The 14,357-nt window shown below is 49.0% G+C and overlaps 1 protein-coding gene across 1 annotated transcript in view; it reads left to right on the top strand.

Moving 5' to 3' along the window:
• AFF3 (ALF transcription elongation factor 3) overlaps positions 1 to 14,357 on the top strand; it is a 2,122,574-nt gene that overhangs the window by 1,593,967 nt on the left and 514,250 nt on the right. The gene's annotated exons all lie outside the window — the stretch shown is intronic.

Genomic DNA, 14,357 nt, shown 5'->3' on the forward strand with positions numbered 1-14,357 from the left:
GTAGAGTGCGTTGCCGTAGTCCAGTCTGCTGCTGACGAGGGCCTGTGTTACCGTTCTTCTTGTTTCTGTCGGGATCCACTTGTAGATCCTGCGGAGCATGCGGAGGGTGTTGTAGCAGGAGGAGGAGACGGCTTTGACCTGTTTAGACATGGAGAGGGAGGAGTCGAGGATGAATCCTAGGTTGCGTGAATGGTCGGTGGGTGTCGGTGCTGTTCCCAGTGTGGTCGGCCACCAGGAGTCGTCCCAGGCTGAGGGGGTGAGTCCGAGGATGAGTACCTCCGTCTTGTCCGAGTTCAGCTTCAGACGGCTGTTCCTCATCCAGTCGGCGACGGCCTTCATTCCCTCGTGGAGGTTGGTTTTGGGGGTGTGTGGGTCCTTGGTGAGGGAGAGGATGAGCTGGGTGTCGTCAGCGTAGGAGATGATATTGAGGTCTGGTTGGTGGGCCACTTGTGCTAGAGGGGCCATGTAGAGGTTGAACAGCGTCGGGCTGAGGGATGAGCCCTGGGGGACGCCACAGATGATGTTGGTGGCCTTGGATCGGAAGGGTGGGAGACAGACGCTCTGGGTACTGCCAGAGAGGTAGGACGTGGTCCAGTCAAGGGCCTTCTCTTGGATTCCGGCTGCTAGGAGGCGTGTCTTTAGAGTGCGATGGCAGATCGTGTCGAAGGCGGCTGACAGGTCCAGGAGGATGACGACTGAAGTTTCGTTGTTGTCTAGTTGGCCCCTGATGTCGTCTGTGGCGGCAATGAGGGCTGTCTCGGGGCTGTGGTTTCATCTGAACCCAGACTGGGATGGGTCCAAGATGTTGTTGTCTTCCAGGTGGCGGGCCAGCTGCATGTTGACGATTTTCTCGATGACCTTCACCAGGAACGGGAGCAGGGAGATGGACCAGAAGTTCTTGAGGTCCTTGGGGTCCGCCTTGGGCTTCTTGAGGAGGGCGTTGATTTCGGCATATTGACAGCTTTCCGGGAATGTCGCTGTTTCGAAGGAGATGTTGATGACCTTCCGTAGTTGGGGTGCGATGGCAGCTTCTGCTTTGTTGAATTTGTGGTGTGGGCACGAGTCTGATGGAGATCCTGAGTGGATGGAGTTCATGACCTTGCGTGTCTCGTCGTTGTTGATGTTGGACCAGGAGGTCAGGCGGTTGGCGCTGGTGGTGTTCACAGGGGAGGTGGGGTCTGGCGTAGTCGGGGCGGTCATGGTGTTGAAGCTGTCATGGATGTCAGCGATCTTGCGGTGGAAGAAGATGGCCAGTGAGTTGACAAGTTCTTGTGAAGGCGGTATGTCGTTGGCATTGGCGCTGGGGTTTGAGAGTTCCTTTACAATGCTGAAAAGCTCTTTGCTGTCCTGTGCGTTCTTATCCAGGTGGTCTTTTTGATGGAGGATCTCTTGGCTAATCTGATGAGGTGGTGATATCTGCGGGTGGCGTCCTTGTGGGCTTCGTGGTTGACCGGAGTGCATTCATGGAGCCATATCTTCTCCAGTTTCCGGCATGTGCGTTTGGAGGTTTGCAGCTTGTCTGTGAACCAGGTGGCTCTCTTGCTGGCATGGTTGTTGGAGGGTTTCTTGAGTGGGGCGAGGGTGTTGGCGCAGTCGTTGTCCACTGTCTGAGGTTGCGGGCTGCAGTGTCTGGGTTGGTGGGGGTCAGTGGGTGGGTTTTGGGCAAGGGTGGTGATAAGCTGGTCTTCTGTGACTTTGCTCTAGCAACGACGAGGTAGCTGTTGGGTGCGGTGGTGCGTGGTTGGTTTATTGAAGGTGAAATGGATGCAGCGGTGGTCGGTCCAGTGGAGTTCGATGGTGTGGTCGAAGGTGACGTGGGTGCCTGTGGTGAAGACGGGGTCCAGCGTGTGGCCAGCGGCGTGGGTGGGTGCAGTGACAAGTAGTCTTAGGCCAAGGTTGGCGAGGTTGGCGATCAGGGTGGCAGAGTTGGCATCGTTGTTGTTCTCGAGGTGGAAATTCAGGTCCCCAAAGAGGATGTAGTCCGCGGAGGTGAGTGCATGGGTGCTGGCGAGGTCGGCGATGGAGTCGCTGAATTGAGCTCGGGGTCTGGGGGGGTCTGTAGATGAGTGTTCCTCTGAGGGTGGTGTTGGGGTCAGTGTGGATCTGGAAGTACAGGTGTTCGGCGGTGTTGAGGGTGTCGCCTGCGTGGGTGGCGACCTTGAGGGTGGATTTGTGGACGATGGCTATTCCTCCTCCGATTCCGTTGGCGCGATCCCTGCGGATGATCTTGTAGCCGTGCGGGATGGCTATGGCGATGTCGGGCGCCGAGGAATCATTCCACCAGGTCTCAGTCAGGAAGGCCACGTCTGGGGCGAGGTGTCGAGAAGATCCCAGAGCTAGACGGCGTGTTTGCGTGCAGAGCAGGTGTTGAGGAGTATGCAGCGGAGGTGGTTGGGTCCAGTCCTTGGAGGTTTGGTGGCTCTGTCGCAGGTGAAGCTGCAGGTGTGGCAGGAGAAAGGTCGGTGAGTCCGTTTTGGGGTGACTTGGAAGCAGGTGTGGTTTCGGCCAGCGTTGAGTGCGTAGAGGGTGCTGGCGTCGTAGCGGAGTCGGGTGTTGTGGCGTTCACTGGGTCATGGGGTTCTGGCGCTGGGCGCGGTCCAGGCACGGACGGGCGCAGACGGGCTTGCCTTTGGCCTTTTCTGAATCATTTGGCGAGCCTTCGGCAGGGTCAGAGGTCGCTCCTACGCCACTGCGCTGCCTCCTTAAGAGGGGAAGAGGGAGGGAGGAGCAGCTGGGAGGCGGGAGCGGGGTGGCCATTGGGGAGCAGGGGGGTGGGGCCGCAGGGATGCAGCAGCGGGAAGGAGCGGGAAACGGCGGGAAAACAGGCGGGCGGCAGAAAGCAGGTATGAGGCAGCTGGCGGCCGTGTGGTGGTGTGGGGAGTGACCTGCCTGCGAGCAGGGTCAGAGGTCACTCCTACGCCACTGTGTGGCCTCCTTAAGAGGGGGAGAGGGAGGGAGGAGCAGCTGGGAGGTGGGAGTGGGGTGGCCAATGGGGAGCAGGGGGCGTGGCTGCAGGAACACACCGGCGGGAAGGAGCAGGAAACGGCGGGAAAACAGGCGGGCGGCAGGGAGCAGGTACGAGGCAGCTGGTGGTCGTGTGGTGGCATGAGGAGCGACCTGCCTGCGAGCAGGGTCAGAGCAGATATCGCTCCTACGCCACTGCGCGGCCTCCTTAAGAGGGGGAGAGGGAGGGAGGAGCAGCTGGGAGGCGGGAGCGGGGTGGCCAATGGGAAGCAGGCGGATGGGGCCGCAGGGACGCAGCGGCGGGAAACGGCGGGAAAACAGGCGGGTGGCAGGGAGCAGGTACGAGGCAGCTGGCGGCCTTGTGGTGGCGTGGGGAGCGACCTGCCCGCCAGCCAGGAACTTTATGAGCCTGAAAACCTGCATCCAATCTGACAAATAATGTTTAAGATTGTACACAGGGACCATTTATTGAAGGCACTTAAGTGAATCAATGAAATATCAAAAGACACCAGCAGCCTCTAGTGAACCAATAAACATATTCAGTGCAAAGGCACTTAAGATCATTCCAACATTGCACACTTATTTTCCCACATTTAATCGGACAAATTCAGGAGTCCCTTCAGAGCATCACTCGAGCAAAGAATGGTGGGGAAACGTGTCAACAAGAAGTTGCAAGGTTGTGCAACGCATGTTTTTAATATATGTGGGAGTAAGTGCTATGAATACAAATTTAAAATATACACACACCTGCCACAATATTTTCAATGGTGTCACGTGTGGGCTATCCATCGCAAGATACTCAGGGATTGTGGGGTTGTAAAAAAGAAAAGAAAAACAGATGCATTCTACAGTCTCGTGGTTTATTGAAAGAAGAGACGGAAAGATGCCATATAAAGGGACAACACAAACATTTTCACTGTAAGGAATAGTGGTTGCAGAAGCCAGAATCTGAGCAGGAGCCTAAATAACCGCAGGGAGATGCCTTTTTATAATCTTATTTTTCTAAACGATTTAGAGAGGGGAAAACACATGGGGGCATATTATCAAGGGGGTTTATCTCCGCTTTTTTGGCTTTAAAAGCCAAGAAAGTGGAGATAAAATTATCTCCCTATTACCTAGCTGTCGCTAACACCAGTTAGCGACAGCTAGTAGGAGATAGCGACCATCTTGGGCCCCGCTTTGCATGTCAGTGATATTTATCACTAATGACATGCAAAGTGGGCGTGTCAAGACGTTAGCGACTGGAAACAGTCGCTAACATCGCTATCTCCTATTACCAACTTTTGGAGATATTCGCGCTAAGCGCGAATATCTCCAAAAGCTAACACCTGCCCCTGAGCAGTTCTTAGCCATGTTATCCAATAGTAGGTGGATAACATGTCTAAGAGCATTAGCTCAGTAATGCATGAATATCGCTGACTTTTCAGTCATACGCGGATGACACGCAGCTCCTCTTCCCCTTTGAAACTCTTACCGCTGAACTAAAGAACTCCTTTTCTGCAGGCATGAAGGCCGTTGCACAGTGGATGTCTACCAACTATCTACAATGCAACGTTAGCAAAACTGAAGTTATGCTATTCGGTGAGGCCAAACTTCTGTGGACCCCGGACTGGTGGCCTTCCGATCTTGGCATGGTCCCAGAACCCAAACAGGTCGTGAAAAACCTGGGGATCCGCCTTGATCAGGATCTGTCACTAAGACAACACAGTAACTTTGTTGCAGGCTCATGCTTTCATGTCATCAGCATGTTGCAAAAATTTTCCCCTTTATTGCCAGACACTTTCAGGAAGACCCTAGTGCAAGCCCTTGTTCTGAGCTGTATCGACTACTGCAATGGCCTGCTTCTATCTGCCAACGAGGGAGTGTTGGCTAGACTCCAGGTAGTCCAGAACACGGCGGCTCGACTTGTCCTGAATGCCCCTCCTAGAACAGCATCCAAACCTCTTTTAAACCAGCTTCACTTGCTCTCTATACGACAGAGAGCTAAATTTAAAATATGCTGTATCATTCATTAAAGCATAAATGGACAAGGCCCTGCCTACCTGAAACATAAATTCACTTCATACACCCCCTCCAGATCAGTTAGATCCAGCACAAGCCATCTACTGGTAGTACCACGTATTAAAAAAGCTAGACACGGAGGCAAAGCGCTATCCGTAGTAGGATCCACTTTGTGGAATCGACTTCCACTGACCCTTAGACTCTGCACTACGCACCTACAATTTAGGAAACTCCTAAAAACGGCATTATTTAAATATGAGATCTAAACCACAGTATCACCCTCTTCCCTGTGTATGCGAACTGGCCCAAAAGCACAGAGATACTCCTGTTGGAGTCGATTCCAGCGCTATATAAACTCGCAAATAAATAAATAAATATTCATGCATTTCGGCCGATTTTTATCGCTTAGGAGATAAACCTTGATAATAGCAAGGTTCCTAAGCGATAAAAATCGCCGCAGCTGGGCGATAAAAATATCGCCGCTAAACCAACAAAGTGATAATTATCACTAGTTGTTGGTAATATGCCCCATGATTCCTAGAGGTATCATCTTTCAGGGTGCAGTACCAGGTGTGCCTTTAATAAATCACTAACCAGGTTGTATTATGCTGAGAGCACCCTTCTCTGATGCTTTCGTTTCTTTTAGGCCTGACTTGAAAGCTCAACTGTCGGCCAGAGTTCATGCATTCAGAAGTTTTAAAAGCAGTATAGAGAGGCCAACGTTGGCTGCACCTATTTGTTGATCTTACTTACAGTGTATTGATTGGGCAGTAGTTGTGTTAACTTGCCTACAGAGTAGTTATGTTGCTCATAAACGATAAATTAATTTTTAACACAGACTCCAGAAGGCTTCACAGAGACTGAAGCCGAGCCAAATTGGATCAACGTGGAGGCCTTCCTGGGCCTGGACCCTGGACTTCATCTGCACATCATGAAAAGACTAGAAAACTACCTGAGTGCCCTTTCAGAGCCTACATCTTTATAGCAAATGCATGTGGCAAATGTGCATTAAAATGCCCTATTTTATCCCATGCTTTTCAAATTTGTATCATGTTGTGAATTCACTGTACCACTCTAGAAGAGGTGTGGCTCACTCACTTTGCTCATTTTCTGCAATCCAAGGAAAATAGTCTATCTCTTTACTTACAAAGAACATGTCAGCACCATATTATTGGTGGTATCTAAAATAGACAGTTGTCCATGTTGTACTATTATAATGATCATGCAGTTATTAGAGAACTTCTGCAATGTCAAGGGGTACGGTCATGTGACATCACTTCCTGGGAAGATACGTGGTCAAAGGAAATGTGATGCCCCTTCTTCTTATACCCTCAATGTCAAAGGATGAATGATGTCACTTCCCGTACTCCTGGTATTTTGGTGAATCGTTGTCCATAAATTAAATCTGTCCTTAATAGACAAGAATGAAGGCAGTTAAATTGTTCCACTGGAGGGTGCCACAAGCAGTCTTCAGTATGTGTAATTCTTCTACCCTAGATCATAATATGAGAACAATTGACCCAAAAGGACAACATGACAACAAGGTATTATGTGAAAATCCAAGGGGCAAGAAATCTGAGGCCCTAGCTGTAGTCACACATCAGATCTGTCAGTGGCTGGAAACCAGCTTCCTGTCTATTGGGGCATCTTATATCCAGAGAGAGAGGATGTTCAGCGTATGCCCTCAGCATGACTTTGCAGACATCATAATTAAGCTTCTGTAGGAAGAATGTATTTCAGCAGATATGGCAAAGATTAAGCAATCATGGGTCAGCTTGTTCATGCCCAGAAGGAATGATCACTGAAACATACAAAAAGTGTTGGATGGAATGCTTTAATTAATCTCAGCCACTAATAATTATTTGGGGCTGCAACATAATATATTGTTTTTTCCACATGTGCCACCTACGTTGTTGACCCAGCCATATGCACATCAGTCTTGACCCTGCTCCAATGGGAACAGACCAGCACAAACTGCCTGGACCTCCCTGAAATGGAACACAAGCATCCCTGGACCGAGTTCATCAATCAAATAAAGATTGGTTCTAGTGGCACAATGTGCACAGGACCAACATCTGGGCAAACCTGTCCCACTTAGAGTGTCACACTTAAGCCCCCTTAAGAAATCAGGTTACTTGTGAAACCTTACTAAAGCAGGAACCACAATCATAGTCAGGGCGAAGCCACAAACAGCCTAAATTAACCTGTGCTCAGCCCTCACCCGTAAATCTTTGTTGGGAGTGTTGCAAGGCCTCGCACCAAGAAGGCATCACGTAGTTAAGATGATGTGAGGCCCAGGTCAGAAATGCATTGCACAGCATCAGTTCCAGGGAGCTGCGAGACTGTGATGTGACGTCCTGCATTAGTGTCAAGGAAGCTGTCTGCAAGGGAAGCTTGCAATGCAAGAGCCTGAGTCGAGAATGTGTAGCACACTGGCTGGTTCCAATGAGACTACGGGGCTTCAATGTGAAGTTCTGTGTTGTCGTCGATGCTGCTATCAATGAGTGACTTGCAAAGCGAAAGCCTATGCCTGGAATGCATAGTGCAGCGGTTGTTTCAATGATGCTCAGGACTGCGAGGTAGATGCGGAGTCGTATCGCTGGAAAAATCCCTGCAGCAGAGTCAATGCGTCAGTTCTGATGGGGGTTGCGAAGCAGAGGAGATGTGTTGGTTTTGCTAGATCCACAGATGGGTTGGTAAAGAACCTTCTGGCCCACTTCCAAGTGCCAAGGACTGGGTGGGGCATCACTTGGCAGGATAGAACCCACAGTTGTAGAGTCCTGGTGCAGGTTACGAGAGACTATCCATTGGAGTAATTCTACAGGTCCTGGGTACAGGCTGCAGGTCCAGTCTTCTCACCCCAGTAAGATGCCAGCAAACAGCCGGTCAGCACAGCAGGCAGCAGTCCTTCAGGGCAGCAGTCCACTAGATTGCTAGTCCTTTCAGCAGCAAAGCAGTTCTTCTTCCTGGCAGAGTCTTCCCCGGTCCTGAAGTGTAGTGAAGAGTTGGTGTCTGAGGTCCAGTATTTATACCTGGTGTCTTTGAAGTAGGAGAAGCTTCCAGAGGTTTCCCTTTGAAGTACATAGGTTAACTGCTTCCCCTGCTCTAGACTAACTACAGGGGGTGTGCAAGTCTTTGTGTGAAGTCTGGACACAGCCTATTCAAGTGTAGTGTAGCGGAACCTAACTCCACCTTCCCGTCTTACCAGCAATGGCCCATCCAGGCATACCTTAGTTTTCTACTGTGTTTGTCTGCATAGGAGAAATACACAAAGCCCAACTGCACCCATTCATGTGACCTAGAGACAGGCTTCAGACACTAAATTGCTAAAGCAGGAAGATGCCAGCTTTCTAAAAGTGCGATTTTCAAAATTGTAATAAAAAATCTAACTTCACCATAAAAGAGGATTTTTCATTAAAATTCCAAAGACACCAAACATGAAATGTCTACTTGTTCCCATTTGTAAGTTACAGTCTATTAAATGTAATAAGGTAACACCAATGGTATCCTGTGCAAGAGTGAAAAACAAATGTACAGGTTTTACACTGACAGGAGATGTAAAACAAAAAAATGCATGTTCTACCTTTTTAGATGCTGTGCACCCTGCCCTGTGGGCTATTTAGGTCCTACCCTTGGGGGTGGCATGTATAATAAAAAAGGAAGGTTTCGGTCTTCAAAAGGTTTAGTTTGCCAGGCCGAGATGGCAGTTTAAAACTGCACACAAGGCTGTAATGGCAGCCCTAAGACATGGTTAAAAGACTACCCAAGTGGAGTGGAGACAATAAGTGCTGCAGGCCCACTAGTAGCATTTAATTTACAGGCCCTGGGTACATGTTATATTATGTTATGTTATGTTATGTTATGTTATGTTATGTTATGTTATGTTATGTTATGTTATGTTATGGTTATTTGTAACGCGCACAGCTGCTCCAGCGAAGGAGCGTCCTGGCGCCAGACAAGGTAGCAACATAACACAGCTGAAGAGGGATAGACTAAGAGTGCAGTAAATTAAGGAAAGAGAAAAGTCTTAACTGCCCTACGAAATGAAAAAAGATCGTCAAGGGCACGAATCTTTGGAGGGAGAGAGTTCCACAGCGCTGCAGCCCGTACTCGGAAAGAGCGGCCACCAGCTCGGCTAAGTTTAAACCGAGGGACTACTGCGAGTTCAAGATCAGACGAGTGAAGGGGGCGGGCCGGCACATAAGGGGATAAAAGATTCGAAAGGATCTGAGCAGAGGGACCCTTGAGGATCCTGTAGGACAAACAGAGCACTTTAAATTGGATCCTCTGCTTAATCGGTAGCCAGTGGAGAGAGCGCAGGGTGTTAGCGACAGAGCAGAACCTCGGTAGGCCCACCACTGCTCTCGCGGCGGCGTTCTGCACACGTTGCAGGCGAGTGACTTCGGCTTGATTAATCCCTACCAGGAGGGAGCTGGCATAGTCAAGCCGAGAGATCACTGTCGCCTGCAACACAAGCTGCCTAGTCGAGGCATCAAAGAATTTTAGCACGGGTCTTAGACCCCGCAAGATTCCAAAACAACAAGCAGCGGTTCTTTTAGTGTGGCAGACAAAGCTGAGGGTTTTTAATTTCCGAAACCGGCGTAGGGGTGGGGTCAAGCTCAGAGGGCCACCACATATCGCCCCAGAGCTCTGCTTGCTTGCCGACAATCATGATTTCCGTTTTTTTAGCGTTCAGCTGGAGACAGTTGGAATTCATCCAGCTGGCGACCGCCTGGAGTCCACTCTGGAACCTTGGGGCATCCAAACCAGAATCCCCGCTGAGGGTGACCGCCAGCTGAGTGTCGTCAGCATATGACACCATAGTCAAGCCCCACTGCTTGACGACATCAGCCAGCGGCCTCACGTATAGATTGAACAACGTGGGACTCAGCGAAGATCCCTGAGGAACCCCAAGATCCAGAGGGTAAGATTTTGACTGATAGGGCGGAACGGCCATGCTAAAGGATCGGTCGGCAAGAAAAGAGCGGAACCACTGAAGAGCGGAACCAACGACTCCAGCTTCCTCCAAGCGCTGCAAAACAATCCTGTGCGAGACGGTGTCAAAGGCGGCGCTAAGATCTAATAGTACAAGCGCCGCCGTTTGACCTGAATCTAGCACAGTGCGCAGATGTTCCACCATAAAGAGGAGGGCCGTCTCCGTGCTGTGCCCAGCACGGAATCCGTTCTGCGTGGCATCCAGAATGCTGGCCCGTGTAAGATGGTCAGAGAGAGCAGTGTTGACATGCGCCTCTGCAACTTTTGTCGGCCATGGAAGAAGCGATATTGGCCGATAATTCTCGGGTTTACAAGCGTCAAGAGACGGCTTCTTCAAGATGGGCATAACCACTGCCTGCTTCCACTTAGCGGGAACCTCACCAGATGCAAGCGAGATGTTAATCAAGGAACAGACCGGCAACAGGTCGAAAAATGCCGGATCTCTAAGCAAGGCCGGTCTCAGAGGATCTGCAGGAGACCCAGACTTGACCTGCTGAGCCAGTTTCTTGAGGCTTTCAGGTGGAAGGCATGGAAGAGTATGTAAAACATCCTGCACTGGGGGGCTAGAGGGCCCTCCACCATATGGCAGTGCCGAGGGAAACGCTTGATAAATGGCCTGAACTTTTCCAAGAAAAAAGGCTGCCAAGGTTTCACAATGTGATATAGAAGGTGTATCATTCACAGAGGCCTTTATTGCCATTAGGTCTTTGAGAGCCTTAAAGATGGTTTTGGATGGATTCACGCTGTTGCGGAATTCAAGTGCATAAAATGCCGCTCAAGCTCTACAGATGGCACGATGGTAAGATTTAATGGTGGCCAAATACAAGACTTTTTTGCTGGTATCATAAGTTTTCCGCCATTCTCTCTCAGCCCGTCTACATGTGGTTTTCAGCACACGCAAAGACCCATCATACCAAGGACTAGGGTCCCTGGATCCGCATTTGCTCAGGATCACCGGGATGAGGGAATCAAGAGCCCGAGTGATCCATTCACAGAAACGGTCATAGCCTGTTTCTACAGTGTCTAACGGGCCCAACGGGTCCTCGGGCAAAAGGCGATGAAATTCCTCCAGATTTAATTTACTCCAGTGTCGTCTGGGTACAGCTCGAATCGTGAGTTTGTGATGGCGCTCATACGTTGGACACTGGATCGTCACTAAAAAATGATCCGTCCAGGCCACGGGAGATGGAATTAAAACCCTTGCCTCTGCGAGGTTCGTGAAAAAAGGATCCAAAGTGTGACCACCTACATGTGTGGGGGACGTAATCAGTTGGACCAATTGAAAGGCCTCCAAATCAGCCAAAATGCTGCTTACAGCAGGTAAGGTGGAGTTATCAAAGTGGAGGTTCAAATCCCCAAGAATAGAAAAATTAGCACATCCTACAGCCAGTGTGCTAATGGCGTCCGGAAGAGCCTCCCTAAATGCCACATCGCTACCTGGGGGGCGATAAATCAGCACCCCTGAAAAAGAGAAATGGGGGGTGATGGAAATCCTAAACGAGGCGCTCTCACAACCAGCGATTTTCAAACCTCTCCAATCGCAGGGGTAACACGATGTTACAGCCAGCGCTATTTCCCCTCCTCTAGTGGCGCGATTAAGCGTATAAACAGAATACTCAGGCGGGAAGGCCAGATTAAGCACCGCTGTATCATCCTCCTGAAGCCAGGTCTCAGTCAAACAAAAGATATCAGGTGGATTGGCCTCAATGAGATCATGGATATCTTGGTGATGTTTCACCAGCGACCTAACGTTCAGGTTCCAGACACTGAGCTCACGCGGGGAGTTTCTACTTCCAAAAAAAGAGTCCGCACCCATACAACGTGGGAGGGTAGGGGCACCAACCGACCAGCTACTACAGGCACACTGGAAAGGGCCACACACAGGACTCACCCGAGCCGCATCGCATCTCGGCAGGCGCTGACTGATGGACACAAGGGCGTCTCTGGTGTAGCTAAACATCGTACCCACCCCAAGAGCAATGTGCGGAGTCCTGCCCAGCCCAGCGAGTCAAAGCGCGGTCGGGCGCAGACGGGCAGGACTCTGGCACGACTCAGGCTAAGCGAAGGCGCACTCGCTGCGCTATCCCGCTGCGCTAGGCAGGGAGCTTTAAGTAGGTGTCCCACAAGCTCCTGCGCACTAGAGCGCTCGCAGGTAATGGCGCCTGGACAGCCAGCGACTCCGCTCCAAGATGGCGGCTGTGAAATGACCCCAACCCCGGGAACCGGACCCGCTCAAAGCAGCGGTGATTCACCAATTGGAGTGCAAGTCATGGGGCGAAGAAATGTAATTTAAAAGCAAGGGAAAATTCACTGAAGGTAAACCAAATAGTTTAAAGGTAGTTTTAAAAGCGGCAGAACTACTAATGTACAGCCACTCTATTAGTGACTTTTAGGTAAAATAAATATGCTTATTGGGGATAGGCAATGTTACTATGTTTTAAGGACTGAGCACACAAACTGTAGCACTGGTTAGCAGTGGTAATTTGCATAGAGTCATAAGGCCAACAAAAACTAGATCAGAAAATATGGAGAAGTAAAGCAAAAGGTTTTGGGGAAAGACAACCCTAAATCTGACAGGTTACACATATACAAACAGTGATGGACGGAAAGCTTGAATTAATCTCAGCCACTGGTAATTAGAGTGGCCGCATCCCAATCCATTGTTATTTTACACACCATGTCACTTTAGTTTGGACCTTACAATATAAAATTCAATCTTGATCCTATTACAATTGAAAGAGTTCAGTCTGAACTGCCAGGCCAGATCCTCCCTGAAATGGAACAAAAGCAACACAGGGCTGCTTTCACCCTGATTAGGGCTCATCAGACGAGTACAGTTTGATTCCACTAGATCAGTGTGTCCAGGACCCAGTCTGGGAATACCCATCCTACTGAAGGTGTCCCACGCCAGCCTACAAAAAGTGATGGAGGACATGCTTGAATTAATCTCATCCACTGGTAATTAATTGCGCTGCATCTCAATGCATCGTTATTTTGCACACCATGTCTCCTCATTTTGGACCCAGTCATATGCAAATGAATGTTGGGCCTGCGCCAGTAGTAGTTGTCAGGCCCCACCTGCCAGGCCACACCCTCCTTGAATGGAAACACAAGCAAAAAAGGATCAGTTTTGCCCTTATTAGGGCTCATCAGCCAGGTATAGCTTGGTTTCAGTGGCACAGTGTGCACGGGACACACGTCTGGGTTCACATGCCCCACTCAGGGTGTCACAGTAAAGACTATAAAAAGTAGTGGCTGGAATTGTCGAATTAATCTCAGCCACTAATAATTACTAGGGCTGCATTCTAATCCCTTGTTACGTTATGTTATTAAAAAGATAATTAAGGCCTCGAATACCGTAGGGCGTGGGCTACAGGTGCAGTGTGAAGAACCCCAGGATAAGGGTGCCTATGCAGTGCTAAATAGCCAGGTCGTCATGGACTTCCTAAAGGCCAGTAAATTGGGCAAGGATTTGCAGCCACATGCATCAAAGGATATTGCATTCACAAACGGTGCGAATCGCAAAATTCGGCCGTTTGCGAATGCAATTCCCATTTTTGGGATGCATGAACATTTTAGTAATTTTCGCAATTTAAGAAATCGCAAAATTGCGATTTCTCAAATTGCGATTGCATTTAAGGAATCTCAAATTGAGATTCCTTAAATGCAATGCATCAAACTTTAAAAATTTGCGAATTCGCAAATAAGGGGAGCAAATTACCATGAAGTTGACCTTCATGGTAATTTGCGAAAACTTTGAAAAATGCACTAAAGTGCATTTTTCAAAGTTCCATTTTACACACACACATGCCCTTGGGGCATGTGAGTGTGCAAAATGTACTCCTAAACAGATTTCAGAGGTGCAACAGGGTGTCCTTTGGACACCCCTGCAACCTTGATATTGCATTCTTAATTTGCGAATTTTCAATGGTGAATTGCAAATTAAGAATGTCTTTCCATTGGCCTATAGGAATGGATGGGGAAGTATTCCTTAATTGGGATTTTCAATTAGAGAATCGCAATTAAGGAATTTTAAGAAATCGCTACTTTTATAGCGACTTCTTGATGCATTGCAGTTTGCAATTCCTTAATTGCGATTCCTTATTTTTCGCAATTAAGGAATCGCAAAATGCAATATTGATGCATGTGCCCGTTGATATTTTACACACCATGCCACCTCCGTTTGAATACTTCAGAAGGAACGACCAGACATGGTCAAAAGACTCCTTCTCCTCCCAGCATATAGAGTTTGTTTGCTAAAATACTAAAACTGGCTCAAAATGTCCCATATAAATTTGGCATCTAAGCTTTGCTTACAAGTTAAAACAAACCAAATTATTTTTTGTCTTCGGGGAAATGAATCTATAATCCATTTCCAAAAACTATTATGACGCTGT

The sequence above is a fragment of the Lissotriton vulgaris genome, chromosome 8 (assembly GCF_964263255.1).
Source record: "Lissotriton vulgaris chromosome 8, aLisVul1.2, whole genome shotgun sequence".
In the NCBI taxonomy this organism is placed as follows: domain Eukaryota; kingdom Metazoa; phylum Chordata; class Amphibia; order Caudata; family Salamandridae; genus Lissotriton; species Lissotriton vulgaris.